Genomic DNA, 17,197 nt, shown 5'->3' with positions numbered 1-17,197 from the left:
CTAGTACTGCGTATCATGTCGTGCAATTTATCGATTCCTCGACTAAATGTCTATTCAACCGTCCGAGACTGTTCGTCAAGTCGTCTTCGAAGAAACGATCTTGTTGGTAGATCAGAGCCTTCACCACCATCCTCATCACAGTTTTCCATTATCCCTTCATTGAGAACACAGGTGTTTTTGTTAGGGATTTCTAGACTGCGAAGCTGACCATTGAGACCAACTTCATTTTCTCGGTGAGTTGCGCTTGTGGACTCAAGTGTCACGGTGCTAAGGGGATTCTGTGCTTGTGATACATTTTGTCTTATGTTCTGAATTGGCAAATCGATTGTTGATTTTCCCATAGCTGTTTTCTTTTTAACTGACCGTGTCTCAATTAGCATGAATTTCGTAGTTTTAGCACTGGGGCGTGCCAAAATGTTGACCCTAAAAACTACCAAGCCTACGTGGTGCGCAGGCCGAGTAATCTATGAGCTAAATACGTCATTCGGTTGAATGTGGAGCGTGCCAACTCGAAGGTCGAGCTCGATCGATGAGTAAATGTGTTGACGTTGCGTCCAGCACGCGGCTGACTTCGTCTTGCGATTGCGACCGAGGAAGGAACACATCTCAGCCTCTTGGGTTCTCGAACCTGAAGACAAGACTACTATTCTTACGAAGTTCACAAATCGTTGTCGTCGGATTCGGTCACAGTGATGGTATTCGTCAGAGTACACTTACGTCGAATCCTCACCAAAGTGTAAGGGCACAAATAATCAAAACGGATATAAGTCTTAACAATAAACGTGGTTCGGCCGTCGAAATGCTGAACTCTAAATCCCACCTGAGAGTATCCAATCATAAAATAACTTGGCGTGCAATGTGCCGAGCCCAATAAACTGTATCACCTCACTTCGCCGAGAAGGCTGATGAGATGACATCGACTAATAAGGATTCGAAAACCCTTCTCGACTGAGACTTGGATAGATAACCAGTCGCCCTCGACGCAATGCTATTTATGCCAACTGAAGATGCTACAAGATTGGCTGACTCTTCAACGATAGTGTTGTTTATGCCAACTGAAGATATCACTGGTTGCCTTCACAGTGCTGTTTATCCAAACTGAAGGTATGTCGGCGAAAAGAGAAAAAGAAAATATCTCAAGGTTGTTGAGAGAATTTGCGCAGGGCAGTTGTATGTTGAATTAGAGAGACCTGAATGATACACATCCTCCTTTATTTATAGCATTAGGTCATTTCTGGATTGAGTTAAAACCCTACTCAGATTAGGACTTCTCATTCTGATCAAACACTATCTCGACCAGTCATATTTTCACTATGACTTTGAACCCAGTCCTTTATCAAGCCGCATTCACTTCCGGGTTATCAATATCTTTATCTTGCCGAGACTTCTTATTGTGCCAGGATTCAATTACTCGTCTTGCAGCAAGACTTGGCCGACCTAGGCTAGGAAGCCCATGAACTAGACAATCCACGATAACCTTTTCGTAAGAGGTTCCGGGCGAGAATAAAACTCGGCCCAAACCAATATTTTAGGCCCAAACACTACTATTTCAATCTTTGTCTCGACAATCATCCGCCACCGTTTTTGTTGCTGGAAAAGTCATTCTGCTCCTGCGAATTTATTTGGTTCGAAACCCTTAAGTGGCTACAAGTTTTTGCTCTTTTCGATTTCATTGAAATTCATTTTTTCCTCGTGATCTAGTGTCTTCTGGTGAGTTTTAGGTTATTTTTCAGTGTGCCTAATTTAGTTTCTTTTTTTGTGGTTGTTGACCCTAAAATCTACCAAGCCTATGTGGCGCGTAGGCCGAGTAATTTATGAGCTAACTACGTCCTTCGGTTGAATGCGGGGCGTGCCAACTTGTCGGCCGAGCTCGATCGAGGAGTAAAATATACTAATGTTGTGTTGAGTGTGCGGCCGACTTCTGCATCTTGCGATTGCGACCGAGGAAGGAACTCGTCTCGGCCTCTTGGGTTCTCTAACCTGAAGACAAGGCTACTATTCTTACGAAGTTCACAAATCGTCGTCGTCGGATCGGTCACAGTGATGGTATTCGCCAGAGTAAACTCACCCCGAATCGACACCAAAGTGTAAGGGCACAAATACTCAAAGTGGATATATATCTTAACAATAAACGTGGTTCGGCTGTCGGAATGCCAAACTCTAAATCCCACTTGAGAGTATCCAATCATAAACTAACTCGGCGTGCAATGTGCCGAGCCTAATAAACTGTAACACCTTACTTCACCGAGAAGGCTAATGAGATGACCTCAACCAATAAGGATTCAAAAATCCTTTTTGACCGAGACTTGGATAGATAACCAGTCACCCTCGACGCAGTGCTATCTATGCCGACTGAAGATGCTGCGAGACTGGTTGGTTCTACGGTGATTGTGTTATCTATGCCAACTGAAGATATCACCAGTTGCCTTCACAGTGCTGTTTATCCAAACTGAAGGTGTGTCGGCGAAAAAAGAAAAGGAAAAAGTCTCAAGGTTGTTGAGAGAATTTACGTAGGGCAGTTGTGCGTTGAATTAAAGGGGCTTAAATGATACACAACCTCCTCTATTTATAGTGGCCAACTTGTATTGAATCCCAATCCCTCTCGGATTAGAACTCTTTTATCTCGGCCAATCCTATTCCTAATAGGAATTTGAACGTAACTTGTTATCAAACTTTATTCAATCTCATTATCCTGATCTCGTCGTAACTCCTTTTCAAAACAAGATTCGTCTACATTCCAACTTCCTATATGATATGGCCAAATTTAACCATGCGGCCCATGGACTAAATATCAATAACACCTGTACACGACTTCCGGGCTGAGAACAAATCTTAACTCGGCCTCTCCAATACTAGGCCGAAAAAGATCTAAGCTCGGCCCAAAATAATATTTTTGGGCCCAAACATTGCCCCCTCGCTTCTGAGGTCGTCGATCTCGACTTTGAAGAAGTGAAACCGACTCTCGGGAACCATCCCCATGCATGCTTATGAGACGTAATCCCACGATCTCGATTTCCAAATCGTGCCGCCACGTGTCAGCCCCTGGTTACCCTAACAGTCTTTAATCATGATCCTTGAAAACACGTGACCGTCGAAACGTCTCTTTTGCATTAAATCCGCCGTAACACGCCATCATGTGTCTTTAATTCGCGAAAATCTCGATCCTTTCGCCATAGTTTTCTGAGCATGTACAATGATTAGTATCACTCCCACTTGATTCTACCTTTGAATTTTGATAGGAGCATATTTATGCGACTTAGTTGGCTTGTTCTTAAGCATTTATGTTGTTTTTCTTTAGTTATTTTAGTGTTTAAAGTCATTTTCGTGCAATTTCAGGTTTAGAGACGAAGTATGCAAAGAAGTGCAAAATGGAGCATTTTAGAGCAAAATTGAGCTGGAATGGAGTGTATGCTAATGGAGCACAAGGAATGGACGAGTTTGAAGGTCAAAGGAGCTTAAGAAATGAAGAAATGAAAGTGAAGAACAAAGAGTTCAGATTTGGAAACCAAAGTTTCTAAAGTTGGAAGTTTCTATTCTTGGAGGTTTCCATTTTCGAGAGTTTCTATTCTTGGCTTTGGGCTTTTAGATGACCTAAACCCTAATTCCTTGTGGACCCTAACCCTAGCCGCACCTAGGCCTCTAGAATATCTGATTTCCTTGCCTTGCAAGGCATTCTAGAAGGCCCATCTCTAAACCCTAACCCTAGTCGCACCTTAGGCCTTATTCCCACTAAAAATCTGATTGTTTTAACCTAATTTCTGGTGGATTTGGGCTTCTAGAAACCCTAATCTGATTGCTAGGGTTTTGAAGTGCCTATATATACTCATTAAACCCTTTTGGCCGGAGATATCACCTCCCATATACATCATTCACGTCAGAAACAAAGAGGCTCTCTTTGTCGCACCTTTCCACCACCATATTCCATATTTTCTGCCCAAAATCATCCCTAGCCGCACCACCCATCAACCCTACACCTTTCCATACCATTCCCCATCCATTCTACACCATAAATATCACCCAAAACCTGTTCTAAAGTTCTCTGCCGTAGCAAGGAGGAAGGAGAATTCTTGGATGCGCTTGCTGCCAAGTTGGAGCGTTCTAGGTGTTTTCTTTCTTTGGATTTTAATTTCTAAATTTATGTATCTTTGCTTTGCGAGTATGAGGAACTAAACCCCCCCTTGGCTAGGGGGGGATTCGAAACCATGTTTATGCTTGCTATATGATTTGATTACTTCTAATTGCGTTTCATAAGTTGTGAATTCAATTTACTTATCTACAAGAATTAAAACTGATTTGTGTATGTTGGTTGAGGGTCGACACTTAATTTGCATGCATGAATTTGATGCTAGGATATAAGGAAATTTCACCTAATCGTTATGGACTTATATTCATAAGTAGTAAAGGTTGATGATCTCAATCGCGTTAAGTAAATTCTTGGCATAAGTTTCATGCAATCATAGTAACAAGTGCTTCGTCAATGCTTATGGTTTTCATAGAACTTAATGATTCTTGCTTGTATCTCTATTATGCAATCATGTAGGGGACTTGTGGGGAATGCTTTGGGTTGTCGTATGCAATCATCCAATTCAATAACTTTAGGAAAATCTGAAGGTTAATTTAAGCGGACCTAATTAACTTGGGGCGTTGAGAATTCATGGGTTATTGAAAAGCAATTGGAAATCATTTTGAATGCAAGTATAACATGTGTGGAGATGAACCCCTTAGCTAGCTTTCTATCCATTCAATTCAATCAAATTCGTTTTAAAATCTATTTTGATTTACAAGTTTATGTTTTATTTTCAATTTCGTAAAAACCAAATCCCCCTTTGTTTTCAAGTGTCAAATTAGTTAGAGAGTGTGTTAGTTTGTGTTTTTAAGTGTTTTGAGTCAAGTTAAAACCTATTTTCGTCAAAATCTTGTTTAGAGTTTGATAGGACCATATTTATGCGCCTTAGTTAGCTAGTTCTTATGCATTTCCATGGTGTTTTCTTAGTTAAAGTAGTCTTTTAAGCTAGTTTTATGTGTTTTCAGGTTTTAAGGCCAAAGGATGCAAGAAGATGCATTTTGGAGCTTTTTGGAGCAAAATTGGGCTTGGAATGATTATCACATAATTGGAGCCAAGGTTTGGACGAATTTGAAGACTTGAAGATGAGGATTCCTACTCCAACAAGGATTCCTACTTGAAGTAGGAAAGTTAAGCCAAGGTTTCCTACTTTGGTTTGATTTTTCCTAATTGTCCCTAAAAGTTTCAGCAATTATGAAGACTTTCTAAGCATTCTAGGACACAAAACAAAAGCCTAGAACCCTTTTGAACCCTTGCCGCACCCCCCTTTGCATTTCCTCTTCCCTATTTCCTGTTTTTATGCTTTAAAACACCTTCCTTTTGTGTTTTAAACCCTAGCCGAATTTCCCTTGCCCTTTCCCTTAATTTTCTGATTTGTTTCCTTAATTCTAGAAGCTTTAAACTTAATTCCTGATTACCTAATTAGCCTAGGGTTTTTAATTTTCTAATCCCTTTCAATAAACATGTTTGTGCAGCCACAAACATAGCGATTCATCCAGAAAATAATCCTTCACGCCAGAAACCATTCTCCATCTTCAACAGCACCTATCCTTCACCATTCACCATATTTTCTAACCAAAAACCACCCTAGCCGTCCCATACACCTATCCCAGCCATAAACCCATCGTTCTACACCATTCATAACCCCCAAAACTCACCCATTCGTGTGCAGTAGCAAGGAGAAAGAAGGAAGGGCTCTTGGATGCTTAAGCTTCATCGTTGGTGCATTCTAGGTGTAATTCGTTTTATGATTTCAATGTTTAATTTCTTTTCCTTTCGTTTTGCTACGAACATGAGTGGCTAAACCCCTATTGGTTAGGGGTGATTTCGAAGCCATGACTATGTGTGCAATTTGATTTGATAAATTCCAGTTATGAGTTCTTGAATCGTGAATGCAATTGGCTTAACTGTGCGAGTAATAACTTATTTGTGTTTGTTAATTAGGGATCGACACTTAATTGGCTTGCATGAATATGTTGCTAGAATATAAGGTTGTTTCACATAATCGTCACACACTTATATTCATGTGTAGTGAAGGTCGCTAGTCACGATCGCGTTAAGTCCAATTCCTAGCATGAGTGACATGATGTCATAGTTGCAAGTGTTTTGTCAATGCTTATAGTTTTCATTGAACGTAATGATCTTTGATTGTATCTTTATTATGATGTCATGTAAGGAACTTTTGAGGAATGCTTTGGGTTGTCGAATGATGTCATCCAATCCAATAACACAAGGAAAACTTGAGAATTAACTAGTGATGTCACGGTTAATTTGGGGCATTGTCATTCATAATTCAACGAAGGAATAACTGGAAATCGAGTCGTTTGCATACTTGTCATGTGTGGAGAAAGAGCCTCTAACTAATCCATCATCCATTTAAAATCCCAAAATCGTTTTCAATTCTGTTTTTACTTTGCAATCTGTTTTGTTAGTTATTTTCGTCCAAATCAAACCCCCATTTATTTTGGAGTCCTAGATTAGTTAGAAAGTGTTTTAGTTTATGTTTTTAAGTGTTTTGGTACAAGTTAAAACCCAAATTCGTCCAATTTGGTGCTTTGTGTTCAAAACTGCCCAGAAAGTGTTTTTAAGGCAGTTTTGAGTCTTTTGGTTGCTGTTTTGAGTTTTTGGTTTGTTTTTGTGTTTTAAACTTTAGTTTTGCATTCTTTGAGTCTAATCTAGTGTTTTAAACTTTGTTTTTACGTTTCTAAGTCAGTTTTCAAGTGTTTAGCAATCCCTCCTAATCCCCGGTCCAGAACGATCCCTACTTACATACTTTACTACAATTAACAAAAAGAGGGTTTAATTTGTGTGCTTAATATATTGCGCATCAAATTTTTGGCGCCGTTGCCGGGGATTAGCAACTTTGCTAATCCCTTGGTTCTTTTCTTTTTGTTTAGTTTGTTTCTGTTTTAGTTTCTGACTTAGTTTTGTTTTCCTTGTTTTGTGTTACTTTTGATATTTGATTTAGTTCTCTTTCTTTGATTTTAGGTACTAGAGAAGTAAGACATGGATTTTGCTAGCATTCAAGCTCAATTAGCAAATCTTACTTCTCAATTGTCACAGATTGCCGAAAGGACCACAATGCAAAGTGTCCCTACATTTGGTGCGTCTTATAGGCAAGGATACCAAGCCAATCTATATCCACAAAGCGATTGGAGTGATCATTCAAACTCTATGTGGTGGGAAGCTCAACAAGTTCAACACAAAGCATATTGGCAGCCATATGAAGAGTTCTATTCAAGACCTATGCAGCCACCACAACCTCATATACAATATGCTCAATCAAATTTAGGTTCGTCAATAGATTATAATCAAATTCTTAATGAATTAAATTCTTTGTTGCAGGGCTCACAAAATCAAGCCAAGGAGGATCAACAAGGTGGATATTGGCAGCAAGAAGAGGAGTTCTATCATTGGCCATATGAACTATCACATCCATCACAACAATTTGCCCAATTCAATTCAGGTACGTCTTTGGATAATGATATGTTTAATAAGTTACTCACCTCTTTGTACCAGGAAGTAGAAAATCGAAACAAAGAGATGCCAATTCAAACCAAGAAGACGGGTGAATTGGAGAAGCATATTGGGCAGATTATGGAGTTCATGGCACAAATTCAAGAGCAAAGTGAAGTTTCCAACTCAACTATTGAAAATTCGAAGGAAGATTTTAAAATCCATGATGCTATCACTTTGGGAAGTGCTATGGAGGTTGGAGCTGACCTAAAAACGTCCAAACATTGCCTAGATGTGGATGAGGAGCTGCTGATTGAGGAGGAGGAAGAAGACATACACACGGCAAGGGTAGAACAACCCTTGCCGCAACCCCCTAAGCCTTCTAACCCACCCACCACAAGTAAGGACGTCCCAATTTCATTTCATTCTAATGTTATTCCTCCCAATGTCCCTTTTCCTAGCAGGTTTTTGATTCCCAAGCAAGAAGAGAGTGAAAAAGACATTGTGGAAGCTCTTCCAAAGGTGCAAAAGGATATTCCAATTCCTGGTGCAACAAAGCAAGTTCTAGATCGTGTTGAATATTTCAAAGGCCTTTGTTTCCCAAGAAGAATGATTCAAGAGAAAGTAGTGGCTAAAGAATGTCAAGACTTCATCAAAGAGGACAAATTTGAAACAACAAAGCCCAAAGAAGTTGAATTTGATGACATTGGACAAGTCACAACCATCATAGTAAATCTGGCCAAGTCCAATATCCCTGAAACTTTCAAAGGAGTGGTGCTTGTCATTGAGTTCTTGTCGGACAAAGCAAGTAAGTCATCTTCTCCAATTTCCATTACATTTTATACTAACTTGCTGATTTTGATGAATCAGGTACCTACACTAGAATCTAAACCAATGCCGGTTCATTTCAAGTATCATCGTCCGTTCAAAGATCAAATCCATGCCGTGGGACCTAGGAATTGCTCTAACAACCAGATTTGAGTTTCTAAAACCCTTCACTTTGTTGCTTGTTTCTAATCTGCCAGTTTTGTTTTTAACTTGCTGTTTGTGTGTTTCTTTGTGTTTTGTATGAGTTTATGCTTGAAACATTGAGGACAACGTTTGATTTAAGTGTGGGGGGGTAAATAAGTGTTTTTGATGCAAATTCGTGGGATTTTATCACCCTTTACTTATAGACTTGTTCCTTGCTGTTTTTAAGCTGTTTTGGTGTGTTTTAGGGTGTTTTGAAGTAAAAATCCGAAAATCACATAAAAATTTGAAAAATTTGTTTTAAAAACCCAAAAAGAGTTGTTTTTGTGTGTTTGTTTGTGTCTTAGGGTACCTTCCAACACAATGATGAGGATTTGGTTTTTAATTGCATGACTGTTAAAGAGAGTGATTAACATGGATGAAAGTTTGATTTACTCTTTGTTTATGCTTGGTTGTGGTTATAACTTATGAATTCACATGCAATCATAAAGGAAAAATCAGTTTTTGTAACATGCTTGAAGGAAGGAACTCGAATTAATGCTACAACCTTGTGAGACTTGAGCCTAAACGTTTATTTGGAGAGTTAAAATCTGTGCATTCTTTGTTTTCTAAGTCGTTGCATGATCTCATTATTCCTTGCTTGGTTGCTACTTAGAAGGCGTTTCATCATTTAGTTCCAAATGCTAGAACTCATGCCCATTTCATTCAAAGCATGTCATTGAATTGCATAACACATATTCAAGATAAAGTTGTGTAGTGACCACCACCATAGCCAAAAAGCCGTAAATCCCCTCTGTTATTATGTTTTGTAGGTTTTTAACCCCGTTGAGCCTTGTTTAGCCTATTCTTTGTTAACCCATGCTTTCCTCACCTAGCCTAGATTAGGACCATCCATACCCTTGTTCTTAAAGCATAGTAAAGCATGATTCAAATTGAATTCCTTTTAATTTATGTTGACAGAAAACAAGTGTGGGGGAAGTATTTCTTTTGGTGATTTTGTGTGCCATAGGCACGTGTGGAAAGAAAAGAAAAGAAAAAATTCGTGGAAAAAGAAAAAAATGAAGAAAAAAAGTGTGAAAAGTATGAAAAAAGAGTTGAAAAGATGTGAAAAAGAGTTCCAAAGTATTGTTTGTTGAAGTAAGGGTCCAAAACAATGAATTCGGCCGTAAGGAGTTGTCTATAAATACCTATACTTCTCCCATTCGTACTTTACGCTTTTCAAAACCCTTGAAGTTTTCATACCAATGTGTTTTCAAAAATCAAGAATTTCGATCCTTTTATCTCAGAAATTTCTAACCTTTCCTCAATGGCCTCATTTGTCTCAAAACTCTCTTCTGAGTGCAACAAGTCCAAGGATTTCACCGATCATCATGCTATCAAAACTCTGCGTTTTGAGGGTGAGTCAAGCACTACTCACCAAGTTCTGGGTCCACTCTTTAAGGATACGGTGCCGTCATCCATCACCAACTTGTTAAAAGAACACTGTTTGGCAGATTTGCTGCAAGGATTTGATTGGTCGAAGTGGTGTCAGGCAAAACCCCAAAGATCCTAGCCTTCGCCCAATGCGAATTGGGTGGCATGGGTCATTCGAATGGAAAGATTCTTTGGTAAGGAGTGGAAAACTCTAGGTATTTATGACACCATCAAGCTCTACCATGGAGATTACAATGGATAAAGAGCTTCTCATGCCAGCTCTTAGCCTCTGGTGCTCGGCCACCAACACCATGGTCCTCCTATTCGGCCCTATGACTCGTACCATCATTGACATCTTGGCTATCATTGGGACACCTTCTTCCGGCATCCCAGTCGACGCTACCCTCATCGGATGCCCTTCCAATCTTAACCTCAAGGCGTTGTTTGACGGTCGGGCCGTCGAGACGTTGAGTCAAGAAGGTCAAGATCCTTAAAAAACTGATGTTTAGAAATTGTAAAACAATTTCCTAAACTACAACACCCTTATCTTCCATTTTGCCGATCGAGAAGAGGTGAGTCTGCGGAAGGGAGAACACGAGGCCTTCTTGTTTTACTGGTATAACAAATTCATTTGTTATACCAAGTTGAACAAATGTTTGGTGGCGGAAGCCCTGGCTAGTGGCCATTCTCTAGCGCTCAGCCCTGCCATCTTCGCCCACCTTCTTCGTTGTTTGGTAGAGACAACCCTCAACAAGATTGACCTGCACCAGAATGGACCTCTCTAGGTTTTCCAACTCTGGCTGCAGGTTTACTTCTCCACGCTTTGGCCTGAAGTTTCTGACCTCCAGTCTATTGTAGCGTTCGGCCTTCAATTGGCATCCCGACCAGTGCCCCCTCACCGAGCTGAAGAAGTCTTTAAACACCTCTTTGGCCTGGATGTTCTTTCTGATGATGAATTTTTAATATGTCACCATCAAGAATATCCTTGCTCCATCAGACTTCCCACATTGACCTGGAGTGATAACGATGATGCCGCATTCCGTCAAAACTGGGGGTCGTTCGTGTTAACTCGTGACCTTCCCTTTGGTTGTGATGTGCATCGAGTAAGTTGGGAAGTTTATCACCCCTATTTTACCGCCCGGCAGCTCGGTTACCTGTAAGGTTGCCCATTACCTTTTCTTTCTTCTCGCTCCCTTCTGCCCCGAAGGCGCGTTTCTGGTTCTTCAGAAAGAGAGTGCAAAGATGCCGAAAAAGAATTTCAAGAAAGATGTAAGAAATTTCATCTTCGACCAAATTCTCCTGAATCTCTCGACACTGATATCTTCAGCGACTGGTGGGAAGAATATTCACATGACTTTTTTGGCACTTCGGCTGAGGGCGTAATCAACAAGATTTTTAGTCACCGGCCCAAAAAACCATCTGCCCCTCAATTTAAAAAGGCGCCCCAAGGTATACCCCTGTTTCTACCTTTAGTCTTTCTTTTAGTTACTCATGTGATTCTACTAACGGGACTTTGCTTTCCTAAGCGATCGGGTACAAACGGACGTGATCGCCCCAGCAGCGATTAAGAAGAAATTGGCCCCTTCTTCCAAGAAGACCAAACCCTCCGCACAAAACCTCTCGACCAAAATACTTCAACCTGTCATCGAGACGGCAGATACAACTCCCCGTCCCTCGAAACACGTCAAGAAATTGGCCCCTTCTTCCAAGAAGACCAAACCCTCCGCATAAAACTTCCCGACCAAACGACTTCAACCTGTTACCAAGACGGCAGATACAACTCCCTGTCCCTCGAAACGCGTCAAGAAATTGGCGAAGAAGGGAACTCGGGATATTTATTTATCTCCAGCCATACCACCGAGACGACCGCTCTGAGTGCCTCTCTTCCTGTTCCCGTAGCTCAAGTTTCGGCAACTAACCGACCTTCTTCGGCCAGCCCAGCAACCCAAGCTCAACCAAAGCTTGAGGTTCCTGAGGTCGTGATTGAGCTGGTTGCTGTACCATCAATTGTCTTGCCTGCAGCTCTAGAGTCAACAGGAGTTCCTGTTCTAGGGGAGATGACTCCTTCGATTGGGAAAGATCTCTCCAAGAACCCACGACATTCGGCAGTTATCGTAGAAGAGGTACGATTATGTCGTCAAATCTTTTCACTTATTAAGTAACCAATAATTATTAACACTTTTGTTTCAAGATGATAAGAGTGATGAGACTCCGCTGGCGAGTCGATCTCGATCAACACAACCTCCTACCGTTGATCTTCCCCTTGAAGTTGAGGCAGCTGATCGGGTTGATCCTCTAGTGGTCGATTGCGGAAAGAGGTCTCTCGTTGAGAAGCAGTCTAAGACACTAGGCTCGGCCATTAAGTTCTTTAGGTTCGAGCAACGAACCCGAAGACATGGCCGAAGTCTCCTCTTAGCAGGTTTAAAACAAAACCTTCTTGCTATATTCTTTCGTGATTTCCTTATGCTTAAACTGATTTTTGTGTGCAGCTTTCATGGGAAGTCGAGTTTAAAGCTCTCTTGTCAAGCACTTCTGGAGCAGCTGGCCCTTCGGCTACTATAACTGAACCTGCCGATTCAGCTGCTCAGGTGTCACGGTACTAAGGGGATTTTGTGCCTGTGATACACTTTGTCCCACTGGGCGTGCCAAAATGTTGACCCTAAAAACTACCAAGCCTACGTGACGCGCAAACCGAGTAATTAGTAAGTTAACTACGTCTTTCAGTTGTATGCGGGGCGTGACAACTCGTCGGCCGAGCTCGATCGAGGAGTAAAATTTGTTGATGTTGCGTTGGGTGTACTGCTGACTTCTAAATCTCGCGACTGCGGCCGAGGAAGGAACACTTTCGGCCTTTGGGTTTTAGAGCCTGAAGACAAGGCTGCTAGTTCTGTGAAGTTCAATGTCAAATTCGACTTTCAATGTGCCGAATGTAATAACTTGTAACACCTCACTTCGTCGAAAAGGCTAATGAGATGACCTCTGCCAATAAGGATTCGAAAATCCTTCTCGACCGAGACTTGGATAGATAACTAGTCACCCTGGACGCAGTGTTATCTATGCTGACTGAAGATGCTGCGAGACTCATGTATCATCACAAAAGGAAATAGATAAAAGAAGTGAAAAAATTAAACAAAATTTAAATGCACCAAAACTTAAACAAAATCAGCCAAATTCAACCTCAATATAAACTTGAACAAAATCAACTCCAAGGAACAATCAAATTTAACTCCAATATAATAAAACTTAAACAAAACTCTAAATCCACCAAAAATATATACTGCTTACCTTGAGTACATAGGGCTTCTGAAGACAATGGTGTTCAAGCCTGAAAACAAAACGCCCAAAATTAGAAAAACGAAATTTGCACAGAAAACCCATTTTGAAATTCAAATTTACAGCTCTATACAGACTCAGCTGCTCCTAAGGTATTGGCTAACCACACAACAATGCTATTAGCAATGTCCTGCGAGATCAGGCACTCAAGTGGATCCACTGGTACCCTAATCAACAATAAAATTAGATACTTCTGACACAAAGATTACCATTCACCGTTACAATATTATTAAGTTTGTAAACTCATCATTTGACATAAAATCGTCTTATAAAATGATGCAGTCATTGACATAGAACGTTTTTATGATGTCAATAAACGGAAAATTGTCTTTGGATGCTTAAATAACAAAAATAAGTCAGTAACCATTGTTCCTACCATCTAACTTCTCCAAATTGTCACCTATTTTCAAAAGAAAAATTCAAGAGTCCAATAACTTCCCATCTTTCCATCGTTTTCCTTCTTCATTCCCAAACCAAAAAAAATCCACTGTTTACTTTACCCAAGTATTGAACTTTTATAGATTCAATAAAGAACACTAACCTCCATTGGGACCAAGAGAGTGCTCCACCATCACATCACTGAGTTTTATAAGATCCTCCATGTTCACAAAACATTCATAACTAAATTCACATAAAGGCTCAACATTCTACATTGGAATACAATGCAACACTACAAATTACAAACAACAAAACACAAAAAGAAAAGAAAAGGATACGGTAATGCATCGTTGGCAGCATCCAAATTGACAACCGTAATTTTCCTGCAAGCCGAAAACGATGAAATGGTTAATGCAAACATTACAAAGATTCAAAAACAAAAATTGAAGCCATGAAAAAGCTTGAAAACCCACAAAAAAACCAAAATCTTATAGGAGCTTCCTTATACTAATCACGCAACGAAAATTATGAAATAAATACGAAAAAAATGAAAAGGATACGACAATGCATCTTTGGCCAGATCCAGATTGACAACGGCAATTTCTGCGAACCGAAAATGATGAAATGGTCAATGCAAACATTACAGACAGATTCAAAACCAAAATTGAAGCCAAGGAAAAACTTGAAAACCCAAAAAAAACTGAAATCTTATAGGAGTCCTATCTTTCCATCGTTTTCCTTTTTCAAAATAAAAACAGAAAACTCTAATTTGAGTGCCTACACATATATAGATTGGATAAAACTCGTAAAAAAAATTCAGAACAGCAGCAGAGATAACAAAAATGATAAAAAAAAAACCATACAAATTTTCAACCAAAAGTTTAAGACTCTAACTCACAGGAAGCTTTGTAACCAGTTGCAAATGGCTGCACCCTCGTTGGTGACCAATTGCAAAGTAGCCTTTTTGCCCAGCTCTGTAACCAATTGTAAAGTTGTCTTTTTGCCCAGTTCACTACGGTTTCATTTCAGTTATTTTCATTCGCATGTAGATATATTTCAATCACTGATTGCTATATGAACTCTAGAAAATGACGAATGAAAGTTAGAGTATTAAAGGACTCAACACTTGCTATTTTGTTTAAATACTCTATCTACAAGCCTGCCAGTGAGCTGAATTCACAACCTACGCTAATTCAGAGTGCAGAGTTTCACCTTCGTCGGACCCATAAATGGTTGGAAAGTCCTGAAGTCGGCCAGAGAAAACTGGGATCCTCGTCGGAAAAACCCACTGAGGTGCGCTTATGGGACTCCTCGCCGTTTAATCTGCATTACCAGGACAAAATGTACATTCACCAGTTGAATGCATGCATCAATTTCATAATGTAATTTATTACAAAGATTAAGGGGGTGTATTCAATTGAGAATTTGAGAGACTTTAATGGATTTATAAATCCATAGATTTTTATGGAGTTTAATTGATTTGTAGAGATTCCATATAAAATTTTGATTCAATTCCCTCGAAATCTCATGGGGAGGAGATGTGAGATTTGTGGATGCTTAAAATACACTACAAAATCTCTCCAATTCCCTCTAATTCCTCAACTTTCTCAAATTCTTTAAAATCAATTTCTAATTGAATACACCTGAAATGTTATAAACTTCTTTAAAATCCTAATTGAATACATCCGGATTTCTAAGGATTTTAATAAACTATCTTAAAATTCTAATTGAATACATCTTGAATTTTAGAGAATCACTTAAAATCCTAATTGAATACCCTTAAATTCATTAAAAGCCCTCAAAATCCCAATTGAATGTATCCCCTAAGAAGCGAAAATTACCATAGCAGTAGTGGCAGCTACGAAGAGGGCAATGAGGGATGGCACAACTACTTGGCCAACATATGTGGCTAGGGCTTCAATCACTAAAACCCTATACACTGCACATAAGGATGCTGCAAAATAATTAACAGAAGAATAATTAACGCAAGAAACAGTTAGTATTAACTTTAAAAACTTTGGGAAGTTGATGGGGCATAATCGTCATATACCAATTGATACATACACTGTGGTATGGTAGATTTTTTATGTGCTCCTGATTTATTATCTACAAAATATGCATCTGTTGAACAACATAAGTCTAACTATAGAGCATTATCTTAACGGTTGCATAAAATGAATGTATTATATTCACCACAAATTAGTAATCGATTCTAATTTGGTCTACATGATCGAATGTGTGTGTGTGTGTGTGTGTGTGTTGCCATTGTATGCAAAGCCCTAACAGATTGAAGTGATCTCTTAAAACTCGATATGGAGCATTGTTCTCTTTCCGTGTTTGTAGGATATATTACATGGTTCCACTTCAAGCATTATGGCCAACAGCTATGGTGGCCCATTAGACAAATTAGATGGTTTAGTACCTCGTCAATCTCTAGCCCTATATCCATATTGTGCAGTGCGGAACCACAAAACCTCAATATGTAGATGAGATATAACATTTGAATCAAGCAATTCACAAATACAAAAATTACTTATAAAATAATTATGAAAGTAAGTAAAACAAAACCTGTTGTATGCCTATTACCTTCGCTGGACCCAAAAAAGGTGGGAAAGGCCTGAAATTGGCCAGGAAAAACTCGCATCTTCGTCGAAAAACCCACCGCAAGTTGGGCTTATTGAACTCTTTGATAGAGGGGTAAATTCGAGTATGCAAAGCTCGAATATTGTTGTCAGGACACTCCTGAGTCCCGGGAGAACTGCGAGAGGGAAGAGAGAGAAGGGATAAGGAAGAATTAAAAAAAAATAACAGTGAATATATTATGTGATCCAGGGACACCATTGGAATAAGGTTAAAACTGTGAGGTTGAGACTCACCCTGAACATAAGAAATACCTGCATAAAAATATTAACACACATAAATTATCTCATTTGAAGCTTATATCATGTGCAGCAAGCCAAAACAAACAATTTGAAGTCAGACCAACAAAAAACAAACAAAAGTTAGTTACCATGGAAGATTATCACAAAATCGCAGGACCCAGACAATCTAAATAGAGTGGTTTCTACGGGGTGAAAGAAAGCACAAAAGCTATTGCCGCGGTGGAGCAAATCGGGGAAGGCAGGGTAGAGAAGACGCCACTGCGAGAACCCGAGACTGGTGAATAGAGGGGATGCCCCTTTTGAGATCAGCGAATGGAAGCAAATGAGCTTTTTCCACTGCTTTCCTTGCCTTTCAACCACTTTACTTTCTGCGATCACCAACACGTGTACACGCGCAAGGCAAAAAAAAAGAAGCAATTGCGGAAAATGGCGAGAGAGAGAGAGAAGCAAAATGAAAGGTAGAGAATGAAACGGCAGAGAAATCAAACAGGAGAGGCCAGCGAGGGCAAAATTGCCATTTATCTGTGAAAGAGCAGAAAAAAAAACATGGGGAAGACCAATTTGAGGGGCATTTTCGTCCGTGCAATGCCCGTGAATAGTAGCACGGTTTTGGGGTTTTAGTATAGGTATAATATCATAAATATATTTTAAATCAATAAATAATAAAACTAAAAACCATAATTTGGCCCAAAAAAAATAGAAA

General features: G+C 39.7%; 1 long non-coding RNA gene across 2 annotated transcripts; it reads right to left on the bottom strand.

The window, feature by feature from the left end:
• Positions 1-15,453: 15,453 nt before the first annotated feature.
• Positions 15,454-16,838, bottom strand: LOC126611678 (uncharacterized). Of its 2 annotated transcripts, none has more exons than XR_007618926.1 (3): positions 16,623-16,838; positions 16,199-16,506; positions 15,454-15,566 (listed from the first exon to the last, which is right to left on the bottom strand). It is a non-coding gene; the product is annotated as an uncharacterized LOC126611678 (long non-coding RNA). The 2 variants fall into 2 exon arrangements; XR_007618925.1 differs by having other exon boundaries at positions 16,199-16,370; positions 16,623-16,830.
• Positions 16,839-17,197: the final 359 nt, after the last annotated feature.

This window comes from Malus sylvestris, chromosome 17 (genome assembly GCF_916048215.2).
Source record: "Malus sylvestris chromosome 17, drMalSylv7.2, whole genome shotgun sequence".
Lineage (NCBI taxonomy): Eukaryota > Viridiplantae > Streptophyta > Magnoliopsida > Rosales > Rosaceae > Malus > Malus sylvestris.
The sequence above is the reverse complement of the archived record's forward strand: the minus strand, read 5'-3'. Positions and strand labels throughout refer to the sequence as shown.